Here is a 6,078-nt window from a genome sequence, read left to right on the forward strand (position 1 = left end):
AACGGTCCTGGATATGATCTTAAACTATATCCGATGGTGAGGCCCAAGCTTGTGGGCTTTGGAGAGTGTGGAGCCACCCTTTAATTGCCATTGCTCCCAGGTCCACTCTGACCCAGACTGGTAGTGTCTGTTAGAGTCCCAACTATGGGTTAAATAGAAACCGACTTTAAAAAAACAAATATACTCTATTAAAAATTGTTCTTCAAAATCACTGGATTCGGCATTAAATAACCTGGAAAGGGTTGATATGCCGTAAAACAAAAACAGCCAACCAACCATAAGCTCAAGGAACATTTTAGAGACTGTTGTTATGAGACAATTAAGGAGATGAAAGAGGTTGTGACAAGGGTCATTGGCACACTCACACAAGAGGATATTCATGGGGGCTTCCAAAAGTTGTTGGAACAGTACAAATGCTTTGCAGCCGGAGGAGATTACTTCGAAGAGGACTAGAGTTTCATGTGTGTGTTATCAATAAGTGCGCATACGAAAAAAAGTCTGGAAACTTATTGAAGGCACATCGTAGATAATCTAGTTCTACCCAAGTTCTGCCGTGTTTCATCTTGTCTCACCATTTGTCTAACATTTAACCTTTATCCTTGAGTGGTATTTGGGCCTTGATAAGTGGTCATCCTCCAAGTAAAAAAAAAAAAAAAGGTCTTCATAGTTTAATGAAAACCGGTCTTTAGCTTGTACAAACAAAAGAAATCACCTGTGACCCCCCCAGACTTGCCAGTTCTATTTTATAGATGCATAGAAAGCTAATGACAAACGGAAAAGAGAAACAGTGGCTGAGATAATTCATCTGTACATTTATCCTATTTTTAACAAACCGGGGGAAAAAACATGTTGATGAACGACAAAAATAAATTAATCACGCTTTAAAAATAGAATTTTACTTTTTAGGCTAAATTTTTTTTTTTTTTTTTTTTTTTTTTTTTTTACGACGACAGATTGGAAAGGTGTCTTAAAAAATACATGGCAGTGCAAGAAGTAAATCGACACTATTCTTGATCTGACCTTCGAACTAAGATCGCAGTGTAGTATCTGTTCTAATGCTGCACTAAACTTAATTTAGCTAATGGAGGAGAAACCTTTCTATACTGTGATAATTTTTATTGTTGCCTACTTCCAGAGTGCCCCTTTTGGGGGAGTTGGTTTTTATCCCCACATTAAAAACGACCTTGTGTCACATTTTGCTTTTGTGGGGAAGCAAGTAAATACTTACAGACACTATTCTTAAGATCACAGTGTAGTATCTGTTCTGATATTACACTTAAGTTAATTTGTTCTTAGTCAATGGAAGGGAAACCCTTCTATACTAAGTCAAATTTTATTTTTGCCTACATTCAGAGTGCCCCTTTTTAGGGAGTTGGTTTTCCCCCATATTAAAACGTCCTTGTGTAACATCTTGCTTTCGTTGAGAAGCAAATAAATACCAATAGACACTATTCTTGTCGCAAGGATTGTGAATGGACCTAGGCACGCACACAGGAGAGCATTCTAGCTCCACCATATATGGAGCATTGTTGCCACATCTGGGCTGGTTCATCTACCACTAGTTTCTTACTCTCGGACATGGTCTAAAAAAAGAGTCAAATCTAGTAGGTTTCACACTGTCGTCCAAGGTGCAACCTCTGCCACATCACCGCAATGTTGCATCCCTGTGCTTGTTTTACAAGTACTTTAATGGAGTGTGCTCAGATAAACTCATAGCACTTGTGCCACCTCTGTGTACATACTCCCGACTAACCCGATAAGCAACAAAATCTTACCCCTTCACTGTTGAGATTCTCAGATGCCGAAAAGTTTTTTCCTTTGGCCTGCTAGACTTTGGAATTCCTTTATGCTTCCTGCCTCCCTGACAGCACTAAAATGCAGAAGTTTAAATGTAATGTGAACAGACATTTTACTGCTCAACTCCTGACAGTGCCCTGTTAGACATGATCCTGTATAGTAACCCCTTACGTTCCAAATGGCAGTGTGCATTGTTTGGGGCACAGTGGATAGAGATGTGGAATATCTACAGTTCCAGGTGAGCATTGTCTGAAGGTAGCGGTTTCAATCACACCCAAAGTCAGTTAGCGGATTGTTGGCCAAACCGAGGTGAGATGACAACAACTAAGTAATCCAATTTATAAAATTCCTACTACTTATTACTATAATCATATTGGCTAATGTATACCCATTAACCCTTATCCTCGAGTGGCCTCCGGGCTTTGATAAGTGGTGGTTCCTGTTTTAAAAATAAAAAAAGCATAAACCTTAAATAGCTATGAATTATTTTTACTCACTTACTGTCCAGAGTAAAGATTCTGGTCGGTTTGCGATATAGTTCTGGTTAGCTCTAGGAGGTTCACCTTCCCAGGCTTTACCTTCTCATCGTGTGAGCAATTAAATTATACAAATTACTCATCGCAATAAAGAATTCCAAATTAATTCAAAAATATAACAATCGATATGAACCGGACAATTGGAAGAACAAATATAAAAAAAAAATATGTCCAGAGTAAAGATTCTGGTCTGATTGAGAATAACTTCGGTTTGCGCTATAGTTTTGGTTAGCTCTAGGAGGTTCACCTTCCCAGGCTTTACCCTCTCATCGTTTGAGTAGAGGTTGTTTATTGCTAATCGCCTGAGACGCCCCTACAATGGAATGCAATCGGGGCATTTTGTGGGGGGGGGCAGATTGCTCAATTAGTATAAAATATCACTGTTTGAAATTTATTACTACTTTGTACGGCTTTGGGTGCGGATCGTTGGCGAAGGCAGCATGAATTTGAAATATGTATGAATTATTTTTGTAGGATGATTATTTAATGTTTTCTTAATTTGTTTTAAAACTGGTATTAACCCCCAAACAAGGCATATTGTCACATGGACGTATAACGTGGTCATTACTTTTTAACTGTGTCATTACACTTCAACCCTCTCGGACCAACACGTTATCTGATACGGTTGCAGGAATAAACAAACAAGAGGAAAGAAATAAAAATCCGACTCGTGCAAATGAAACGTATTTATTCGTGGTTCTTCCAAAACGACGCATTTCGTTATATTTCCAATATCTCTTCGCACACACATGTACTTTTAAAAAGTCTGTCTCCTTGCCACCTCGCGCTGGCTGTGTCTCACCCTCAACTTTACACGTTCATCTTGCCAGACTGCAACTCTCGACCACGTGCTGTCTTTTTTTTTCTTTTTCTCTCCTTCTTCTTTCCGTTACGTCAGTTCATGCACACTTGCTAATTTGCATACGCGCTTTAACGGGGGCTGTGCTAATATTTTTGCTAGCCAGCTATCCTTCGGCTGCTCCCCTACGCTTTCTATTACAGACTAGCCTGGATGTCCGGCGTTGCCCGGATGTGTGTGTGTTGAGCAAAAAAAAAAAAAAAAAAAAAGTGGTAGTAGGCAAGCAGACTTTAACCCGTACCGCGAAGGAGGAAAAGAATGTAAAAACAAAAATTTTTAAAATCGTGACGTCTTTGCCGTTGCGTCCATTGCCAAAACCGGAGGTGGCGAAGGTTTAAATTAAGGCTAGTCAATCGAAAGGGGAGGATGACTTTTAAAAAATATCAGCGAAAAAAGGTACTCCTCCGTATAGAAAAGTGCTCAGTTGAGGTTAAAGTAATTAATATTTTTAGCCAATTTTTCGATATTTGTCGTCCAAAGGGCCGAGCTTCAAAACGATACCGATCTCGTGAAAATCTGTCACCTCTGTCTAAAGTTTTAGGCAAACATACATACAAACACAATACATACATTTAAACAGACAAGTGAGATTTATATATTATAGATGTTATGGTTAGGGCTATTGTTTGGGACCCTTTTATTTTCATTCATGACAGCAAAGCGAGTTCTTGTTGCGAATGGTTTATACGAAGTAGCCACATGATACAGTTATTAAGCCACACATACATATGAACTCTTTCAGATATCAATAGCAGTGAGCACTGATCTTAGTGAACGTTAATATTTCAACAGTCTTATTGGTAATTAAGTTGTATAAGTTTTATACTACTGTCCTAGGTTAATATATTTGTTTACTCAGTTCATTTCTTGTGTAGCAGCTCCAAATAAGAGTACGTGATGCAATGGGGAAAGAGGTGGCTGGTTAATTTTCATGCATCTCGTAAAACCAAGCTTCTATCTTTACATCATCAAAGCTCTGACCCCCATCTGGAATCAATTGAAATGAATGGCTCTCGTCTTGGGGAGGCTGTCTTTTTTTTTGGGGGGGGGGGCTTGATAGATGCCAGAAATCAAGAGACAAGAAAATAATTGGGTAAGCAAATATATTAACATAAGACAATAGTGTACCGTTGTGTGTTAATATGTTAACATGTCGCAAGGAAATACAGGAAAGGAAGAAACTGGACACACTTTTTTTTTTAACAAAAAGCCTTTATATCTAGTATATTTTGCACTGCATTTTTTTATGACCTTGCCAGAAATCAAGAGACAAGTTTGGGGGTTTGCTTGATAGCATTCCTAATAAATTAATTGTCGAACACAAAAACACGGAATAAATAACAGAATCATTTTTTTTTTTTTTAAATAACAAAACAACTAAAGGATTTATTTTAACAGCAGAAAAGTGATTGGTTGGTTGTATACTACCATTAGATCTTAGCAAGAAGATCAAAAAAGAATATTTTAGTTTTACGTACGAGCCAAAAGCGACATCAATTTTTCTTTTTATTTTTTATTTTTTTCTTCTTTAAATTGCGTTTTCGGTGATCGGGAGATCCTATTTATTAAAAAGGAAGATAGAGGGTGATAATGTACTATAAATATTAGATTAGTATATAGATATTCTAACTTAATGTTCGTAGTATGTTATCACTAGGGCTGTGACAACAGCATATTCTTTTCATTCTTTTGACTCTCAAGTACATATCCGACACAGTAAGGCACAGTCAATCAACCGAGAACCATATCAGTCTATATAAAAACATGTAAGCTATTAACGGATATATACTCAAGAGTTAAATCAATGAAAAGAATATGATGTTGTCACAGCCCTAGCTATCTCTTATCCTCCTCTTTAGTAAATAGTATCTCCCGATCGAATAATTTGTAATCTGGAAATCGTAACACACGTACGTTAAACGTACTACGGTATGAATACATAGATGTAAAATGTTAGTGTTTTAATTTGTTGACAACAAAAGGGTTGACGTGTCGAAATGGAAGGTCGGGAGTGTTGTGTTATGTTCGCAATGAACACACCTGCTTAGTAATGGTAGTGCCCTACCTAGAAAATAAGCATTCAACTGCCTGGACTTCCTTGGTCTTTAATCTAGCAACAAAGTATAGTATCTGGTCTAATTCTATACTTAGTCTATGTTGTCCTCGGTCAGTGAAAGAGCAGTTTTCCTAGATTTAGACCATTGCTATTTATTAGTATTGAGACGATTAATCGGAATCGGGGATCGGAAGAATCGGAACTTTTTGGGATATCGGAATCGGTATCAGAATCGGAAAAATTTGAGCCTATTTTCCGATGCCAAAATCGATTCCTTTAATTATCTATTTTAATTGTATTTTGTTTTTATAAAACATCTTCCACTGCTTGTAGTAATAAAATAGTAAATATTTATTGATTTAAACTTCCAGTAAGGCTAAAATCTCTAGATCACCCTATCCATCATCACAAGTGTGTTTTTACGTTTGAGGAAATATAAGAAGCACATTTAAGGTGCGTTTTTACCATAATCGAGACAAAATAACACGTTTATAGTAAAATATTTGGAGATTTATAAAGAATCGGAATCGGGAATTTAGTATGGAATCGGTAACTGTATCAGAACCGGGGAAAATATTGGAATCGTCCCATCCCTACTATTTATGTTCCAATTCAGGGTGCCCCTTTTTTGCGCCCTCCCCACCTTTTTTTTTTTTTTTTTTTTTCAAATATATTTGTAAAAACTAAATTGTTGTAATCAAATAAGGACAGTAAAACAACTTAAAACACACAAAAAAAAATTGAGACAGGTAAGTATAAAAGTAATTTTTATTGGTTACGATAACATTTATTTGTTGTATATTTATTTTTTTCGTATAGTCGTTTGTTGG

At 36.9% G+C, this 6,078-nt stretch overlaps 1 protein-coding gene across 2 annotated transcripts in view; it reads left to right on the forward strand.

The window, feature by feature from the left end:
* Positions 1 to 6,078, forward strand: part of LOC145261223 (uncharacterized) — a 191,147-nt gene that overhangs the window by 24,306 nt on the left and 160,763 nt on the right. The gene's annotated exons all lie outside the window — the stretch shown is intronic.

The sequence above is a fragment of the Euprymna scolopes genome, chromosome 37, assembly GCF_053919585.1.
Source record: "Euprymna scolopes isolate OS-2025 chromosome 37, ASM5391958v1, whole genome shotgun sequence".
Classification (NCBI taxonomy): Eukaryota; Metazoa; Mollusca; class Cephalopoda; order Sepiida; family Sepiolidae; genus Euprymna; species Euprymna scolopes.